A 21,687-nucleotide genomic window follows, 5' to 3' on the forward strand; every position below is an offset into this window, starting at 1 on the left:
CCTTTACTAGATTGAAAGATTAGTAATTTGAATTATCATTAGATTGGAATTTCTCTTGAGTGAAAGCTTGGAGAAATTCCGGGGAATTAGGAGACCGCAAGGTTAATTTGAGCATAGATCGAAAGGCTAGCTTATATTCCCTGAGACCGTATTATAAGACCTCTGCTACTTTACTGACCTGACATTTGCCGTGGTGAACCGAAGTTCCCAGTCTTCTCTTTATCTTGTTGAGAAATTTCATTTTAACAATTAGCCAATTAGTCAACCAATCTCAAAATCCCCCAATTAATTGTTACCTTCATAGACTGAAAATTAGCAACCAAAATCAACCTTGTCTCTCTGTGGTTCGACCCTTACTATCACTAGCTATAGTTTTAGTTTGGAATTATAAATTTAATTTTGATACAAAACGACGGTATCAAATTTTGGCGCCGTTCTTGGGGAGACAGTGTAATTTCTGTTTTGCTTTATTTTTAGTTTATTTTTCTTGTCTCAAGGAACTTTGGTTCCTTGAGACCGTTGCTTACCTTTGCTTCTAGTTTTGCTTTTGCACGTTAGAAGACGAGGTTTTTGAGAGGAAGACTTGAGTACTCTCATTTTGGCAATTATGGCTACAATATATGATAATCTACTGACCAAAGGAACACCATCTTCCAAAGGGGCACCAGTTACCTACCCCTACTACCGGTAACTTCGAATTTCGTTCCTCTTATATCGATTTAGTGGAGCGAAATCAGTTTGCTGGTCTACCAGATGAGGACCCCTTGAAGCATATGGAAATTTTCACAGACTACTGTTGTTCCATACCTATACCAGCTGGGGTGACTCAGGATGAAGTAAAGGGGTTGATGTTCTTATACTCCTTGAAGGATTCAGCGCGAGATTGGTACCGCTACCTTGATAGGGTAGCAACTGGAGTCACGGACTGGACATCTCTAGCATTAGCCTTCTACAAGAAGTACTTCCCACTTTTAAAGACTGACGCCTTGAGAAGTAAAATCACAAGTTTCCAGCAAGGAGCTGATGAAGGTTTTTGCGAAGCATGGGGACGTTTCAAAAGTTTGGTCCGAGCTGTCCCTCACCATGGTTTCCAGCAATGGTATCTTTGCAACCTATTTTATAATGCTCTATATGATGATTACAAGGTCATCCTGGATGCAGCTGCTAATGGAAGGTTCCAAAACAATACCGGTCAAAGTAAAGGTTGGAACACTATCGAGGAGATGGTAGTCCATAGAGCTGAGTTTGGAAGTTCACGTGGAAAGTCACGAAAGCAAAGTGATGAAATGAGTGTCGTTGTGACACTTATAACTTCTATTTCTGCCCGTCTCGATAAGCTCGAGATTTCTGAAGCTTCCAAGGAGAAATTTAAAATACCTGTTCAAAACTCAGATGGGATCGAGAAGTTGAGAGAAATGGTCCAACTCCTTTTGGTTCAAATGGCGAATATGGAAGCAGCCGGGATTGAGTCCTCAAAGAATTTTGTGAAGCAATTGGAGAATATAGAGGCTAAGCAAGTTGCTAATTCTTCAAGCAAATGTGAAGGGCCGATTGAAACGATTAATGCCATTAATCTCAGAAGTGGCCTCTCTTATGAAAGTCCCGACAAGCCAAAGGAAGACTCGGGAAATGATGAAGAAACTCGTTTAAATTCTGGTGCAAAAACGAGCTCAATTGCCAGTACTTCTGGTCGATCGACCAACATTGTCAGTCGATCGACTGAAGCGTCAGATAAAATAGTTTACGATCAGATACTATTCACACCAACATGATCAGTCGATCGACCAACATTGTCGATCGATCGATCGATCATCACCGACGAAATCAATTTCGACAGAACTGTTTCACGCCCGACCAAGTTGGTCGATCGACCACTCATACGTCGATCGATGGAATCCTGAGCGAGGATGCAAATCCGTCAACTAGTTCGCATGATTCTTCACTCATTGATGATTTGACGGGGGTTTTAAACTTACGGAAGCCAAAGGTTACTGATCCTACGGCCGGTGTTGCGATCCGTATCCGGAGCGTTTGAAGGCTACTAGGCTGGAGCGTAAGTTTGGTAAGTTTCGGAGATGGTCCAGAATCTCGAGGTAACGGTTCCGTTCACGATTTAATTACCGGTACCCTCTTACGCTAAATTTATGAAAGATATTTTGAATCGTAAGAGAAATTTTTGTGATGATGGTAATGTTGCTTTTGTGGAAGAGTGTAATGCTCTTTCACAAATTAATGTGCCACCTAAATTAAAGGACCCGGGTAGTTTTTCAATTCCTTGCACTATAGGTAACCACGTAATTGGAAAGGCCCTTTGTGACTTAGGGGCAAAGGTGTCGGTGTCATGCCGTATTCTGTTTGCGAAAGGTTAAATATTGGTAGACTTAAGGTGACCGATATTACCGTTCAAATGGCAAATAGATCGACTCAGAGACCTATAGGGGTTCTAGAGTATGTACCCGTTCGAGTGGGTAAGTTTTTTATTCCTGTCGATTTCGTTGTTTTGGACATTGCAGAGGACAGTCAGATACCTATTATTTTAGGTAGACCGTTTTTACATACAACAATGTAATAGATGTCAAACGCGGAACCATCACCTTAGAGGTAGGGGATGACACCATTGAGTTCAGTCTTGCTCACAAGGTGATGAAACTCACGATGAGGATACGTGTTATACCATTGATATTGTTGTGGTGTTACTTGTAATTGGAGGGAATCCTTAGCCAAGGATCCCTTAGCTGATCTAACCTGTTTAGATGAGTGTGCAGTAATCTGATGGAGAATCCGAGGAGCCAGATGCTTTGGTAGCCTCAATGGAGAGCTACGAGCTCAATGAGGAAGAAGATTAGATGCTCTTGAGCCTAGCCAACGAGAACTTGGTAAACACTTGCTACACCATTGAAGCTGATTCTGTCTATGCTGTAGAGGTAAAAGTGCCAGAGCGTAAGCCACTTCCTCCTAATCTTAAGTATGTTTTTCTAGATGATACGGGAGCGTACCACTATTGTTAGCTCTAAGCTTAATGATGACCCGGTGTCCGCTTTGATGTGTGTGCTTAAGAAAAACAGGAAGGCTTTGGGTTACTCTTTGGATGACATTAAGGGCATCAGCCCTGATGTTTGTATGCACAGGATGGAGCTGGAGGAGGGCCACAAGCCTTACAGACAGGGTCAACGCAAGTTGAACCCGAAGATGCAGGAAGTTGTTATGGCTGAGGTGATGAAACTACTCGATGCAGGTATTATTTATACAGTTGGCAACTCCAAGTGGGTTAGTTTGATTCGGGTAGTCCGAAGAAAGGAGGGACTACCGTGGTTAAAAATGATAAAAATGAATTAATACCAACTCGAGTAGTGACAGGGTGGCGGATGTGCATTGATTATAGACAGTTGAATGCCGCCACCAAGAAAGACCACTTCCCCCTCCCTTTTGTTGACCAAATGACTGAAAGACTTGCTTCTAACAAATTTTTCTGTTTTCTAAACGGATATTCAAGGTTCTTTCAGATCCCTATTCATCCGGACGATCAGATTAAGACCACTTTTACCTATCCACAGGGTGTTTTTGCATATCGTAGAATGCCTTTCAAATTGTGTAACGCCCCTGCTACCTTTCAGAGGTGCATGATGGGGATTTTTTCTGATTATATAGAGAATATTATGGAAGTATTCATGGATGATTTCTCAGTTTATGGTAGTGACTTTGATCGTTGTTTAGCTAACCTTGATAAAGTCATGCAGCGTTGTATAGATGTTAATCTTGTTTTAAACTGGGAAAAGTGTCAGTTTATGATCAATGAGGGAGTTGTGTTAGGGCATCTAATTTCTGACAAAGGTATACATGTTGATAAGGCAAAGGTGCATGTGATTGAGCAATTACCTCCTCCCGTGAATGTTAAAGGAGTGAGGAGTTTCCTAGGTCACGCTGGTTTTTACCGGCGTTTCATTAAGGATTTTTCAAAAATTGCTAAACCACTTACACATTTGCTCCTTAAGGATGTTGTCTTTGAATTTCTCGATGAGTGCCTTCTTTGCTTTTAACAGTTTAAAGGAGGCCCTACTTTCTGCGCCAATCATTCACCGCCGATTGGGACCTCCCATTTGAGATCATGTGCGATGCCGCGATTATGCGGTCGGTGCGGTTTTGGGACAAGCGGAAGAATAAAACTTTAAATGCCATATATTATGCGAGCCGAACTCTGGATGAGGCTCAAATTAATTATTTTACCACTGAGAAGGAGTTTCTAGCTGTAGTTTTTGCCTTAGACAAATTTCGGTCTTATTTGTTAGGTTCTAAGGTTATTGTTTATACTCGACCATGCGGCGTTGAAGACTCTCTTTATTAAGAAAGATGCGGCCGAGGCTTTTAAGGTGGATACTCCTTTTGCGGGGGTTTGATTTGGAGATCAAAGACAAGAAAGGAGCGAGAATGTGGTGGTCGACCACCTATCTCGTTCGGTAAATGAGAAAGGGAGGATTCGTTACCTATTAATGATTCTTTTCTTGATGAGAGTCTGTTAGCTATTACTACTTCAGGGTCTCATCCACCTCCGTGGTTTGCTGATTTTGCTAACTTTCTTTGTGATGTAGGATACCACCCGAGCTTTCATGGCGTGAAGAAGCGGTTTGCTTATGATGCTAGACAATATTTTTGGGATGATCCTTATGTTTTCAAGGAATGCGCAGACGGTCTCATCCGAAGATGCGTACCTCAATGGGAGGTGAAGGATATCCTAGAGGCTTGCCACTCTTCTGCTTATGGTGGTCATCACGGTCCGTCCAGATCGTAGCTAAGGTACTCCAACTGGTTTCTATTGGCCAACTTTGCATGCGATTGTCGCAATTTTGTTCTTGAGTGCGAAGCTTGTCAAAGATCGGGAATATTTCCAAGAGACATGAGATGCCACAGGTAGGCATTCTTGAGGTTGAGATTTTCGATGTCTGGGGCATTGATTATCAAGGACCTTTTCCGAGCAGTCAAGGTAATAAATATATCCTCGTAGCTGTAGATTATGTATCCAAATGGGTGGAAGCTATTGCTACTCCCCATTGCGATGCAAAGGCCGTGATTAAACTGTTTAAAAAGATTATTTTCCCTCGTTTTGGTGTCCCTCGGGTTGTCATTAGCGATGGGGGAATGCATTTTAAAGAGAAACAACTTAGTGCTTTATTGACTAAATTCGGTGTCCAACATCGTAGAGGTTTGGGGTATCATCCCCAAACTAGTGGTCAGGTTGAGGTTTCTAACAGAGAATTGAAAGAAGTCTTAGCTAAAGTTGTTTCTAAATCACGGAAAGACTGGAGTCTTAAGTTAGATGATGTCTTATGGGCTTATAGAACTGCGTTTAAAACGCCAATCGGGATGTCACCGTACCGATTGATTTATGGTAAGACATGTCATTTACCTGTTGAGTTAGAGCGTAAGTCCTGGTGGGCTATTTGTGATTTGAATTTGGATCCTAACCTCTCTCGTGAGAAACGCATGACACAAATTGAATGAGCTAGAGGAATTTAGGTCTGTGGCCTATGACAATGCAAGGATCTACAAAGAGAAAACAAAGCGCTGGCACGACAAGAGAATCATCAAGCGCGAATTCCATATTGGCGATAAGGTACTCCTTTTTAATGCTCGTATCCGTCTATTTCCTGGTAAGCTGAAATCCAGGTGGACCGGCCCCTATACGGTCACAGCAGTCACAAAGTTCGGATCAGTTGAATTGGAGACCTCCGCTGGAGAAAGGTTCAAGGTTAATGGCCAATATGTGAAGCATTATCACGGATCAGATGCATATGTTGAGAAAGTCGAGGTATTATACTTCGACCCGTTATCGGATGATGCAAAGTGAGGTAAAAAGGTCGTGCGGGACCTCTTAAACCAGCGCTAACTGGGAGGCAACCCAGGTTGTAATTATTTGTAATTTAGGAATTTTATTTTGTTATTTCATTTAATTTGCATTTTTTGAGTTCTTTTGTATTCTTTAATTCCTTTCAATTTGCAATTTCTTGATTTGGGAATATGCGCGCCTTTGATAAATTTTGCAGGAATTTATTTTATGCAAAGTGCGTAGGTGGAATGCTGGATTTTTGTGAGAGGAAGACATAAGTTATGATGGCAAAATGAATTTTGACGAATTAAGGTTCAATTGCCAGCTCTAGAAGTCGATCGACTAAGTGGTTCAGTCGATCGACTGAAGCGGAGAAAGCAGAAGCTACTGTGCAGGGATATTAGTCGATCGACTGGGTCAATGAGTCGATCGACCAATACACGAGACTCGTAAGTCGTTAAACGAAAGATCGGTCGATCGACCGAGTAAAGTGGTCGATCGACCACTCCGCGGGATCAGACTACAACTAAAAAGGGAAGTTTTCACTCATTCATTCATTCACTTTCACAAACTCAGAAAATAAGCAAACCCTAAGTTCATCCCCTTTTCGCGATTTTCACCTGAAATCTCGTCTTACACTTGATTTTTCTTGCTTTAATCTTCAAGCTTCTTCAAGGTATGTCTCTAATCCCATTTCCATGCTCTATTTTCGATTTTACTGCGTTTTTATGCGAAATTTTCGAGTAATGTGCATTTGAGATGGAAAAATCGATTTGGGGAAATTGATTTCTTGTCTTTTCTATGCTTTAATCGCTTATTCTACCCTTTCCCCCTTGATTTTCAAGAAAATAAACAGCTAGGATGTGTTTAAATCCGTTTTCCCCAAAATTTTCGAAACCCTAATTTGCTTTCCAGTTATGATTTTGTTTCGGGTTTCCTTAAATTCACACTGTTAGGGGATTCTTGTGCTAATAGGCTGTTTGCAGGTAACAAAAATGACGAAAGGGAAGGAGCACATGCACGAGGGTCAGTCAAGCCAAGGCCCTCCCAAGCGGCCACGCGGACCACCACTGATGATAGAGGCTACTACGGATAGTCTACCTGACTATCCGCAGGTTATCTTTGCTGATTCTACTCAACGTGCTAAGTTTTCCCTTTTTGTTGCGAGAATGAAGGTCACAGCTACCCGGTTTCTCCATAAAGATACTTTGGAGAAATTAGGCTGTTATGAGTCGGTTGTGTCCCTGCTAAACGGGACAGGTATGATGGGTCTTGTGGACATGGCTGAGTTCACATACTACATTCTGACCCTTGAATTTTTTTCGTCTTATGCTTTTAATTCCGCTGCTTTTAAGGAAAATAAGACTAACCCTTGCATTTCCTTTCGGCTTTTCAATGTCAACTACTCTCTGACATTAGCTGATTTTGCCGGTTTTCTGGGTCTTTATTTCGAGGCGTAACCTCGGATACCTCTGATGTTCATCGAGTCATGTGGTCTTGCATCAGTGACTTTCACGGGCCTAAAAGGACGGACACTTCCGTCCATTTGCCCCCTCTTCGTTATTTTCTACGGCTAATGGGTAATACCATTTTTGGCCGTAAAGAGTCTAATAATGTGAATAATATTGAATTGTCAATCTTAGCGGGTTATCTGAACATTGAAAGTCGGATAGCCCGTATCTATAACATCGCTTATTTGACCGCCGCTCACTTTCAGACTGTAAGTGAGGGCACTTTGACCACTATTGCTTGTGGTGGGTTGGTGACGCGTCTCGCCAACCGTCTTGTTTTACTTTTCCCTCGACAGGAGGATCCCATCGACCCTGACCTACGTTTCATGGACCTTCCTTACGCGAGGGCTGTTTATTGGGTCGATAGACAGATGCGGTGGAAGATAGATTGTTTCATCTCGTGACCGCATCCTCACATGGCTACCCTCCCGTCCCCGCCCCTTACCATGTTCGGGCAGCTCGGCCGCCCTTGCCTAGTTACAAGGCTTCCTCGGTGGCGGCCATCGCTATCGCTAGCACTTCGAGGAGAGCTCCGCCTCCTCTTCACAGCACCCTCTACCTCACTACTCGCTCCCCGGCTACCCGGCCACTTTTCGACCTCCTACTCCTTTGGTTGTCCCTCCGGTCATGGACCAGAGGGCAATGTCACGTGTGTTGGGTGACTTGTGTAGGAGCTTTGACCAGCACAGGCTAGACATGGCTCTAGCCCTCTACCCAGTTTACGAGGAGTTAGCCCGAGGAGGGATGCTCCCACAGGGTGCTTGGACTCACCCTTCCTACTTTGTCCCTCCTGTGGGCGGCTACCCTCAGCCTGCCAGGAGACCCCCTCCTACTACTACTGCTGGTGCCTCCACTTCCAGGAGAGCCACTGCCGCTGCTGCTGAGGCGGACGAGGAGAGCGACTCGGGGTCCGGAGAGTCTAGTGGAGAGGAGTACGATGGTGGAAATTAGATGCTGGTGACCTCCCCGTTTTTGGCTGGTTTGGGGAGGTCGTATTTTGTGAGTTCCTTCCTTTTTTTTTTTTGGTTAAATGTGAGCTTTTGTATTAATAGAAGAGATATTACAAGATAAAGCATTCATGTGTTAGTCAAAGGGAAACCAACACCATTACATGAGACAAATATTTAACTTGGCTAACCAATCTCTATTCTTTAACTTATCTATGCTATCTATTCTGTGAATGATTCTTTGACGAACTTGGGCTATGATCTCAGCAACAACATGTTCAGGCTTCTTCACTTTATGGTCCAATCTGCATATGTTCCTGATATACCAAATGTTATACCAGATTGCCATCCTTGCCATACTACAAATTTTCCATTGAAGCTTGGTATAACCAGTGCCACCAGTAAGAGTCAGATGCATCCAAGCTTCAACTCCTGCAGTCACCTTAGAAGTATAGATACGGCCCGGTGAACAGATGCTCATGAGTTTCAAAGATCTCGCTTCACACAAAAAGCACCTATCGAGCTGCACAGACTCGTCTTGCTAGCTTAACACGAGTATTAAGAGCCTTCCTCCGAACCAGCCATCCTATAAAAGCATGCTTAGGAATATTCCAAAGACTCCAAACCTCAGTACCATTGGACGGGGGTGTGTGCCCTGTAACCAACAGTATCCAGAACTAACAGTATAACCAGTACCATTTGGTTGCCCATTCCAGTGATGTCCCTGATAACCACCAGAAAGAAGCTCCCTAGTTTTACAGATATTCCTCCAATTCCAATTAGAATCTAGAGGTGGATGATAGTTAGACCAGTCAGCTCCTTTTAGGTATACATGATCAATCCATAAGACCCATAACCTATCAGCTTTAGTATACAGCCAGTGCACCAACTTCCCTACACTAGCCACATTCCACACCCCAGCATTTTTAATCCCTAGTCCTCCTTCCTTCTTAGTATGACATATATCAGTCCAAGCAACCAAAGGAGCTCTATGGTATTCAGAGCTATTATCCCATAAAAAATTCCTGCAAATAGCTTCAATTTGATGAATCACACACTTAGGAATAAGAAAGATTGATGCCCAATAGTTGTGCAAGGTATTCAGCACAGAGTTAATGAGAATCAGTCTGCCTGCATAGCTGAGTTTCCTTGCCCCAATGCCTCTAATTTTCCTTACTATCTTATCAACAAGAACTTGACAATCCCTCCTTAAAAGCCTGCCAGGTTGAATGGGGATACCCAGGTATTTAAATGGTAAAGTTCCTTCCTGAAACCCAGAGACCTGAATGATATCAGCCTTCAATGTAGAAGCAACTCCATTAAAGACAACCTCAGATTTGGCAGCATTGACTTTCAGGCCAGAAGCTGCAGAGAAAGTAGCCATGACTCTCAGGAGCAACATAATAGATTGACTGTCCCCTTTGCAAAACATAAGTAAGTCATCAGCAAATAAAAGATGAGTCAATTTTAGACTCTTGCAGAGGGGGTGATATCTGAAATGCCAATTATCGCAAAGATAAAGCATGATTCTTGAGAGGTACTCCATACAAATGCAAAATAAGAGAGGAGAAATAGGGTCTCCTTGCCTTAAACCCCTCTTACCAGGGAAATATCCAAAATGAGCACCATTCAAATTCAAAGTGTATGTAGGAGAAGTAAGACAGACCATTATCAGCTGATGGAATTTAGGAGGGAAGTTAAGAGCAGATAACATTTGATCCACAAACTTCCACTCTATAGTATCATAAGCCTTCTGTAAATCCATTTTGAACATACACCTAGGAGAAGCCATACCGCTATTGTAAAGCCTGATCAAATCCTGGCAAATAAGAATATTTTCAAGGATGCTCCTCCCCTTCACAAAAGCTCCTTGATTCCTGCTAATGATGTCAGGCAAAATCACAGCAAGCCTAGCACACAGCAGCTTAGATATAGTCTTGTAAATCACATTACAACAGGAGATAGGTCGATAATGCTTAACAGTCTCAGGTCTATCCACCTTAGGAATAAGAGTAATGATGGTAGCATTAAGCTGAGTCAACAACTTGCCAGTATCAAAAAAATTCTGCACTGCTGCACAAATCTCATCACCAATAATCTCCCAAGCATCCCTAAAAAATTGACTTCCATAACCATCAGGTCCAGGAGATTTCCCCTTTGGGATGCGAAATAAACACTGCTTAACCTCCTCAGCTGTAACAGGCCTGCTCAGAATATTCCTATGTTCATCAGTACAGCAAGCTCCATTCCTCACAACAGTCAGGTTCACTTTCTCAGTCTCAGTCTGAGATCCCAGAAGAGATTGATAATATTCAAGGAAAGCATCCTGAATAGAATCACCATCAGTACAGGATCTTCCATTCATATCTTCAATTTGGAAGACCTTATTGAGATAAATTCTTTTTTTGATCGCATGGTGAAAGTAATTAGTATTTAGGTCTCCTTCCAAAGACCATTGGACTTTGGCTTTCTGGATAAAAAAACTATCCCTAGCTGAAATCAATTCCTTCAAATCATGGGCCATATCCATCTCCTGCTGTAATAAAACAATGTCACCTGGGTTCTCAACCAGCTGCTTCTGAATATTTTCAAGAGCCACTGTAGCAATAGTAGTGCTGTTTTCTATATCAGAAAAACAGTACTTATTCAAACTTTTCAGAGCAGGTTTCAAAGTTTTAAGCTTCTTAATAACAGAAAACATTTTTGTCCCCTGAAAATGAATATTCCATACATTCTCAACAATATTCTTAAACTGACTAGCAGAGCCCCACATATTAAAATACTTGAAATTTTTCCTACCCCTCATAGTAGAATGAGTAGTCAACACAGTGCAGGGGCAGTGATCAAACAAACCCTCAGGGTGAAAGTAAGCATAGCTATCCCCAAAAACATCCAGCCAAGCTTGATTACCCATGGCCCTATCCAGCCTGCTGTAGACTCTATCAGCAGGTTTTTGCTTGTTAGACCAGGTAAACAAAGCACCTGAGGAGGGTATATCATCCATACCACAGATAGAAACACAATCTTGGAAATGTTGCATTTCAAAGATCGTAGTGTTCCCCCAATCTTTCTACTGGTGACAAAACAGTATTAAAGTCCCCTAACCATAGCCAAGGTTCAGTACAGTTAAAAGAAATCTCTTTCAAAATATTCCATAAAGCCACCCTTTCCTCCAAACCATTAAAAGCATAAATCATTGTGAGTTGAAAAGTCTTATTATCAGCTCTAGATGTGACTATCATATGAATATGCTGAGCACTGTAGGAAACAAAGTTAACCTCAAAACAGTCAGGTTTCCATAAAACCCATATCCCACCTCCTTTATGCCAACTGCAGTTAGTGGAAATGCTCCAACCATCACAAATTGAAATGTTTTTATTCAAGAGAGTTCCTGGTTTCAATTTTGTTTCAAGTAATCCAAATAAGCCCACTCCATTATTGTGCAAAAACCATTTAACCACCTTCTGCTTATTCAGGTCATTAAGACCCCTAACATTCCAGAAACCGATGCTATTCATTGATAGTGTCCTCAGGGGGGTCCTTGCCACTCTCTACTACCCCCCCCCCCCCTTGGAAGCATTAGAGTTATTCAAAGCATCTAGAAAAGAATACTTACTAAATTTAGCAGATAATCTTACCCCCACAACATTCTCCTGCCTATTCATTCTCATAATATGCTTTGCTGGAGTAGATTGTATAGGTACAGATCGAACTGTGTGAAGAGGAGGAAAATTGGTAGGTGTTAGAATTGGAGAGCTGCTCTCAGTATTCACAACAGCTACTTGAACCTTGTCTATTTGAACAGGTTTCCAAACCTGTTTGAGTTTTGATTTTGGTTTTGAAGGTTTCTTAACTGGTTTCTTACACTGAGTAGCATTATGACCTATCCCATTACAGCTAGTACATGAGATAGGCTTCCACTCATACTCAACAGGCACAAAAACCAATTTCCCTGATTCATCCAAGAACTTCACTTTTGCAGGCAAGGGTTGGTCCATAGCCAATTCCACCATAACCCTAGCATAACTAAGCCTCACTTTGTCATGAGTTTCTTGGTCCTTTTTAACAAATTTACCAACTAATCCTGCAACTGCTGGTAAACAACTCCCCCAAAATTTCAGAGGAACATTAAACAATTTCACCCATACAGGAACAACATCAACTTTCGCCTTAACAAGCTCCATATCCATCGTCCATGGCTTAATAATAATAGGCTTGTTATCATAGAGATAATACCCAGACTGCAGCAGAGCATCCCTATCCTCATTCTTAGTAAATCGAACAAGAAAAACTCCATTATCTAAAAACGAAACTCTTTCCACACCAAACCTACCCCAGATATTATATATATAATCTTCAACCAAAGCCCAGGGGGGGTTTGCACCCAAGATGTAACACATAACAGAATGAGACCAAAAATCTACCTCTGTTTTGATGTCTTCATGGGTAAACTGTAAGAGCTCCTCAGGGGCTTCCTCCTCATGGATAGTTGGTAAAACAGGAATATCCTTTCCTCCATGACGAAGTAGCCAACCCTCCTGCGAGTCCTCATCCTCCTCAGTAACATCATGGACTTCATATTCAGGTAGTTGTAAGACAGGGATACCTTGAATATCGTTCATCGAGCGGGTTTTCCGAGTATCAGAAGAAGAGGGACCCTCAAAGGTGGTGACTTTAGGACGTTCATGGCTTCTACTCTGAATACTGATGCTTTTTTGTGATTTTTGAGCTGATTTTAATGAAGAAGACGAAGTCATTAAAGGAGAAAAACGGTTTTGTGAAGTAGCCTTAACTGCCGTCATTGTGGAATTCTATGAAGATTTTAGGTTTAGAAAATCGCTTTCTCTCTCATCTCTCATCTCTCTTGCCTTTGCGTGAGTTCCTTCCTTTCTTTATTAGCCTCCTTTTTCTTTTATTATGCTTTTATTCTCCCATTTTTCTGCTGGTGATTTGCTGCTGAGCACAATGAGGGCATTGTGCGTTTTGGTTTGGAGAGGGTATTTGCATATGCCTTTTGTTTTGCATCTGCATTTGTTTTTTTTATTGCATTTCAGTCACATGTTTAGTGCATTTCTGTTTGCATTTGTTTAATGAAAAAAAAAATTTGAGAGTAGTACTCTTTTCATTTCATGTTTTGCACGTGTATGAGTTTTGATTGCTTATTGCCTATACGCATTGGTTTGTGGTCGGTATTGCATGTTTTGAGAACTATTGCATCCTCCCCCTTTCTCGTTTTACCCTATTAACTCCACTATAAGCTATAACTGCCAGTTGCCCTCAACTACATCCCATACTTAGCCTACCATTGTGCCAAGCTAGGAAGTAGTAGAGGAATTTTTGTCGGATTAGAAGCGGTTTTGGTTCGTTTTGTACTAATGGAGTGAGTATTGTTGAGAAGTGAAGGGGATGTTAATGTTTCAGCTGGAAAGAAAGAAAAAAAATTTCAGAAAAAATGAAAAAAAAAATGACTTACCTGGGAAGAGAGCTCTGGTTGTGATAGGGTGGTCGATCGACTGCCATCACTGGTCGATCGACCACCAGTTCAGAAGATGAAAAAAAATGAAAATGAAAGAAAAGAAAAAGAAACAGACAGAAAGAAAAAAAAAGAGGAGTTTTGAAAATAATAAGGTTTTGGTTGAATAAGAACGCGCCTCATATGCTTATTTCATGAATTGAAGGCGTTTGTCTTGGGATTTTGTGATGCCTAGTCTTTTAAAGGCATGGTTTATATGTTGAGTTGGAGGAAGGGATACGGTTTCTGATGGTTGTATAGGTACTAGCTTGGCTCTTACCTTCACTTTTTCCATAATTGTTTTGCCCTTCTTTTTCCACTTAACCTCACATATCCAAATCTTGCAATAGTTCGGCATGTAATAGTCTTTGACGGTGGTTATGCGTATGTACGGTAGCTAGAATCATTATTCATGCTAGTCAAGCATACATGTTTTGTCGGTCCTTGATCTAGGTGAGAGACTCTATTTTTCTTTCCTCTCTTTTACATATAATCTTACCATTTGCTTTGCTGAGGGAAGAGTGACCCGGGAGAGTCCGAATGTATGAGTCTTGCAAGGTCGAACGCCCGATTTAATTCCATGATATGCATAAATTTGTTCACTTGATTTAAGCTTTGCAGTAGTTGACTATGTGCATTAAACGGTTTGGCATTGATTTGTAGCTAGCTCTGAGGTATACTCCTTTCCATTTAGTTTTTATATGGGTCATAGTGCTTGCTTGGGGACAAGCAAGGTTTGGTTTGGGGAGATTTGATACGTGCATATTCTATACACTTTATCTGCGGTTTTGGCACGTATTTCCATGCATAATTGTTAACTTTAAGCTACTATTTCTCCCGAAACGGTTTACTTTGCATTTTCTATGATTTATTGTAGGAATGAATGGAAGTAAGCTAAATCGAGCCTAAATCGTCCTCCGGAGGCAACTTGGGGAAGCTTGGAAGAAGGAGGTTCGTACTCACTCACCTCGGGATGCGTGCATTGGAGTGAGGAGCTGTTTTTGAAGAAAAGAAGTGTTTCGCAGACAAGACCATCGATCGATCGACTATCTTTGTAAGGTCGATCGACCTTTGAAGTACATCGACGCCATCGATCGCCACCATCAGTCGATCGACCATACTGATCAGTCGATCGACCGTTCTTCGAGCTGAGAATTTTTTTCTTCGTGTTAGACTTTTAAAAGCCCAACTTGTAATTAACTTTTGGCATCTTTTTATCAGTAGAACGCAGCAATAATTAGGTTATGCTTTTCATTATTGAAGAACTCAGTTTTTAGATCTAGCTTTGCTGACGGAAAACTTCGATTTCGATACTTTGTTCTTGAATTCAATTAGTAAGTTTTTATGCAATTCCTTTCTTCTTTTAATTCTTGTTATTTCAATTCTTGTTTTATCAATTTAATTCCAGAAATTCATCTCTTGTCCTTTGTCTTTTATTTAAATTCAATCATGTCAATCTTGTTCTTTGTTGTCAATTTAGCAATCGTTTTAGTTTTAGTCATGCGTAGCTAATTTCTTTGATTGGGAATTAGGTGAGCCATGGCATAAGTTAAGATTGTTTTGTGGTATGAATTCTTCCGTATTGGTCTTGTTGTCTTTTGATAAATCCCTTTACTAGATTGAAAGATTAGTAATTTGAATTATCGTTAGATTGGAATTTCTCTTGAGTGAAAGCTTTGAGAAATTCCGGGGAATTAGGAGACCGCAAGGTTAATTTGAGCATAGATCGAAAGGCTAGCTTATATTCCCTGAGACCGTATTATAAGACCTCTGCTACTTTACTGACCTGACATTTGCCGTGGTGAACCGAAGTTCCCAGTTTTCTCTTTATCTTGTTGAGAAATTTCATTTTAATAATTAGCCAATTAGTCAACCAATCTCAAAACCCCCCAATTAATTGTTACCTTCATAGATTGAAAATTAGCAACCAAAATCAACCTTGTCTCTCTGTGGTTCGACCCTTACTATCACTAGCTATAGTTTTAGTTTGGAATTATAAATTTAATTTTGATACAAAACGACGGTATCACTCTGATCAAAGAGGACAAAGAGCCATCCGTTTACTCGCATCACAATTCGTGATAAACCAAAATCAACTCTACAAAAGAACACCCCAAGGAATTCTCCTCCTTTGCATTGACCATCACAAAGCCAAGAAGGTCATGGGAGAGGTTCACGACGGAGAATGTGGCCCTCACATGAGTGCAATGATGCTTACACGGAAAATCACGCGGCTAGGTTACTTTTGGACCACCATGGAAGCCGATTGCCGTAACTACGTCAAACATTGCCACAATTGCCAAATCTTCGCCAACATACAACACATACCACCATCCCTTTTATACACCATGACATCACCCTGGCCATTCTCAACCTGGGGCATCGACATCATCGGGAAAGTCAACCCGATAGGCACCAAGGGGCATTGCTTCGTCCTCGTCGCCATCGACTACTTTACCAAATGGGTAGAAGCACAGTCATATGCAGTCTTGACCGCCAAACAAGTGGCCAAATTCATCCAAAACAACATCATCTGCCGATACGGGGTACCCCACGAAATCATCAGCGATTAAGGCTCTCACTTCCGGGCGGAAACTCAAGCCTTGCTGGACAAATACAAGATCAAACGACATCGATCATCCCCCTACCGTCCCCAAACTAACGGAGCGGTGGAGGCAGCGAACAAAACTCTTGTTACCATTATCAAGAAAATGCAAGACAACTACCGTGATTGACCGAGCAAACTCTCATTCGCACTCTGGGGATACCGAACCTCCATTCGAACACCGACAGGCGCCACACCCTTCTACCTAGCATACGGTATGGAGGCGGTTCAACCGGTAGAGTTAGAGGTCCCATCTCTACGCGTCCTACTGGAAAGTCAAGTCCTTGAGGCGGAATGGACTCGTCAAAGGTACGAACAACTCACTCTTCTAGACGAACGGCGACTCAACGCCTTGCACAACGTCCAGCTATACCAACGACGTATACAACGGGCATTCAACAAGAAGGTCAAACCCAGAAACATCTAGGAGGGCGACTTGGTCCTCAAATCAGTTCGAGCACCATTACCCGTCGATCCGAGGGGAAAAGTCAAACCCAACTGGGCCGGGCCATACCTGGTCAAGAAAATACTTTCGGAGGGCGCAGTGAGACTGAGTGACCTAGACGGGGAGGACTTTACAAACCCGACCAACCTAGACCAACTCAATAAATACTACCCTTGAACCCTATCAACCAACAACCTAGCCTTGTTTTGCAACTAGCATCGACCTCAACCCTTTTCAAGTCAAGTTCCTCAATATGTTCTAATTTAAAATTGCATGTTTTATCGAGTCTAAGCTGCGGCACCTTGCCCGTTTCGAATATCCTTTGATCCGTCAAAGGCAACGTCCATTTGCACTACAAAAACAAACCCCCTGAACTACGAGCATGGTTTGATTTCACCTCTTCAGGTGGATACGTAGGCAGTCCCTCTTATGCCTGAGGGATACAACCACAAAACTCAATCAAATTCACAAAACCCCTGAACTACGAGCATGGTTTGATTTCACCTCTTCAGGTGGATACGTAGGCAGTCCCTCTTATGCCTGAGGGATACAACCACAAACCCCAAACAAATTCACAAAACATTTCGAACTACGATCATGGTTTGATTTCACCTCTTCAGGTGAATACGTAGGCAGTCCTTTCTTACACAAGAAGGATACAACCATCCCTACAATAAGAAAAACATTACCCACATACAAAAAAACATACCCATCAAAAAAGAGAAAGGGAAAACCATTCCCTTTCCCACAAAAATACGAAAATGAGCCTTTCTCCCTTTCCACAAAATACCACTTTCCCAAGTACAAATGTTTAGGAAGATTCAAATCGAATTGCCTTTACCAAATGGATGGAAGAAACACGCGTTCACAATTTTCGACACGAGCAATCCTGTTATTTAATTAATAATGGGAGGGATTACAATTACAACAAATAAAGCTCGACGAGTCTACAACTTGTCGAAGCTAAGGTGTCAACTAACACACCTCACATAATAAAACTAGCACAAAACACACAATAACTAGCTAGTAAAACATAATAAAAACTCACAACAATAACATAATAATAAAGTGGGTAATGGAGGTCTTCACTCTTCCATTCTACCCTTCCCTTTTCCTTCGGGGTACATCTTCCCCTTGCTCTTCTTATTGGCCCGCCTAGCATGGACTTCCTCCTCGGAACGGATCCTCGACGGGTCTAAGACGGCGACGGCCTCCGGTCTAGCACAAGACCCCATATTTGACCCAAGACGAGCCAATGCACGGCCCACCATACTCTTGGAGCCGGAACTCCTCCTCTTCGGTGGTCTCATCACATCGGGGGTAGATCCATCAATATACTCTTCAAAGAAGGCACGGTTGGCCTTGCCAACCTCTCGATACTTCAAATCGACAACCTCGTCCTTACGAAACTTGGATCTCTCTTCCAAGGACGGAGCACGTGACCACTTGACATAAGCAGGAGTCACCCATGTCGTAGCAACGGGGTTTGGCACCTCCCAAAGCGGCCGAGTGGCCCACCACCTTTCAAAGAATTCCACGAGCTCGGAGTTCCGGAAAATATTCTCTTGAACAAGAGTATCTTGAGCGGGCACCTTTTGTTGACGCCCCATTTGCCTCATGAGCCTTTCGGGATAAATGAAGGAAACAACCTTCAAACCCACCACCATCAAAGAATGAGGACTAGCACCCGAAGCGGGCAAACCCGTGAAGGACCTCAAGTGCCACCACGGCACCACCCAACGGATATGAGGACCACCCTCCTCCGCCAACCTTGCGGCCCAATAGGCCTCGGTGGAAGCAAAACTATCCGGGTACAACTTCTTCCTCATGGTAAGATGACGGAAGGAATAAGAAGAAGGATTAACCGGAGGCTCTACATACCTTAGCCTCTCCAATAGCCACACTTGGAGGATCCTTGGCGATCCAAAAGAGGGAGCTTCTCCACAAGAGCCTTCCTTGTCTAAAACTTGGATAATCTCTCCAAGCACCAACCATGATGGATCTCTACCATGCTCCATTTGCTCAATCACATGGATAAGGGTCATACTACAATGACATCTTGGCCCCTCCATCTTCAAGACATCAACAAAGAGGTACACATGGACAAGGCAAAATGCAAGAGCCCTTCTCCTAGCCACCTCCGAGACATTAGCATCTAATCGATTTGAAAAGATGTTGATAAGAGCCAACATATCCACACCATGTGGAGCAAGAAGAAAGTTGACTTGGCTTGTTGATAAGCCCAACATGGAACGGAATTTCTCCTTGTAACACAACCGAGTCGGTGGAAGCACCGGAACACAACCCGGCCACCCACCAATGGCTCCAACTTCTTCGGCAAGAGGACAAAGCTCGCCTTTCAGGAAAACGAAAACATGATGTTTCGAATCCCAAAACCGAGAACATGCTTCAAGAAACGAAGGTTGCACCTTGACTTGACGAAGCACCAACAATTGACCAACTCCCATGCAATCGAGTTGATACTTCTCGGGAGGCGACAAATGCCGGCACCATTGTCGCAATGCGTTCTCAAAAGCATCCATTAAATATTTTTGTGGAAGAAGAAGAGGTTTTGTAGAGATGTTTTTGTGTTTCGGATGATGAAACAATGAAGCGCAAACGTCCCTATTTATACAAAATGATCAGCGCATTTTTCAGAAAAAGGGGAGAGCTGGCTTCCATCGCCAAGCTGCTCGCACCTCTTTGAGGCTCCTCTAGGATTCCCGCTGTTGACCTGTCTCTTTCAACATGTGTTTTCTCCTGACACATCAAACCTCCCGCCAGGAAGTTCGCGCCTCTTCGGGATGATTCAGGAAATTTTGTGTTTCTTCACACTCACATTTCCTTGTTTTCGCGTTTTAGGAAATCCGACACGGTTTCCATGACGCAGCTTTAAACATACGGATTTTTCTTTCTTTTTTTAAAGGGGGGAAGGGCTAGTCGCCCCGATCCGCGATGGATCGTTTCCATGTCAGTCGAATTCCGAAATTTTTTTCGCTTTTTCGCAATTTTCCGGCAAAAATCAAAATCGAAGATTGATAACACGACATCAATTTTCCTCAAAAATTCAAGCACTCACAAATTCGAGTCTTGACCTCAAAAACCAAATATACTCGCAAAAATCATTTTCTAAAATTCTTTCCTGACGGTTTGAGTTTGAATTTTTCGAATCATTTTCAAAAATTTCGATGCAATTTAATTCACGACACGAGTTAATTGCTCAAATTTCCAAATCATTTCCTTTTGAATTCCAAACGCGACGATTTGTCGCGGAATTTTCAAAATTTCAAATTTTAACTTCAAGTCATCTTGGTTAATTTTTTTTTTTCAATAAAATGCTTCTACGTGTTTGCGTTTATGCGTATGTGCTATCTGTTGCCTGTTTTCTACACTAACGATGCAGGAACTGGTGCAAAGCAAAAGGAGAATCAACAGCCGACAGCGCTCCTCCGAAACACAACACAAAAAAGCCAAAAATCACAAAACAAACCACAATCCAAAAACACATATATACAAACCGCCTTACGTGAAATACATCAACAAACGTCTATCATACAGACACTGGCCTAAAACAAACGTCTATCATACAGAAACTGGCCTAAAACAAACGTCTATCATACAGACACTGACCTAAGACAACGAACTGGGGGCTATCCGCCACCTACCGAACTAAACACTCCTTACCCTTCCGATCAGAAAAGAAAGGGAGCAACATGGGAAACAGAGGAGCAGCAGCGAAAGCAGAGGAGGTTACCATGACGATAACCCCCCGCTCCTGCTCCACGACAAAAAAGAAGACAGTGTCTTGCAGACTTCGGATGATGAGGAGGCCGAGAACCATGATACGATGCACCATTCCGATACTGAACCCCACTCATCAGCCACCCTGTCTATGAGCCACAACGAAAAGGACAAGCCGGCCATATCAGCCGCCTCTCCTCCTCTACGGAAGCATCCTCCACCACCGCCTCGAATACGGCAGCCTCCTCGGCCGCTACAGCCCCTCCAGGATCGACTTCCTCCTCCAAAGCCTCAACGACGGACCCCATAGGTCCCAGACGATACCCTGCGATAAAAAAAAAAACAACAAACAAAAAACGTCAGCGGAAATTTCGGCATTACGACGGCATGAAATGGATAAATCCAAAAACAAAAAAACACAACCTGCAATACAAAAACAAGGGGCAATCCCGCCCCAAACCATTCACAAAAAAAAACACAAAAACGACTCTTCCCTCTTTTCAAGCAAAAGACGAGTCAAAACCACAAAGACGGCATTTCAAGACCCATACAAGGTCCGCCTACAACCCAAAATACATTCCCGACACAATGGGGATTTTACATTCCCGACACAATCGGGTATCTTTCTACGGCTCAAAAAGGCAATTCATACGCTAATTTGAGCCCAAACCGGTCAAAAATTCAAAAACGACCGCAAAAAGGTAAACGTGATTTTATCACGCCTCAAGGTGACCCAAAATACCAATAAGGTCCATTTCAAGGCAAACTGACTCAATTCAAGCCCAAACGGGCGCTTATTTTGTCAGACGTAAGACCGTCGCAAAAGGCAAAAACCCAATTTTGCCCACGAACATCCAACGAAGGTCCTTAGATGGCAAATACGGGTTTTACCAACTACAATGCAACCTAGTGGGACCCACTACCCAAGCAAATAAACTTGGCATTGTGAAATGAGACGGTTTCTCGCCTCACTCACGTTTTTCGAGCATAGGGAGCAGGAACGGGGACCAAAATGCAAACTAAAAGCACCCCTATACTCCTAAACAGGTTTCTAACCTAATGCAAGCATCAATTTCACTCGAAATGGGCTCAATCAAAAACGCCC

At 42.5% G+C, this 21,687-nt stretch overlaps 1 non-coding gene across 1 annotated transcript; it reads right to left on the minus strand.

The window, feature by feature from the left end:
- Positions 1 to 983: 983 nt before the first annotated feature.
- On the minus strand, positions 984 to 1,090 carry LOC141589460 (small nucleolar RNA R71). Its single transcript, XR_012520397.1, has one exon. It is a non-coding gene; the product is annotated as a small nucleolar RNA R71 (small nucleolar RNA).
- Positions 1,091 to 21,687: the final 20,597 nt, after the last annotated feature.

This window comes from Silene latifolia, chromosome 6 (genome assembly GCF_048544455.1).
Source record: "Silene latifolia isolate original U9 population chromosome 6, ASM4854445v1, whole genome shotgun sequence".
Lineage (NCBI taxonomy): Eukaryota > Viridiplantae > Streptophyta > Magnoliopsida > Caryophyllales > Caryophyllaceae > Silene > Silene latifolia.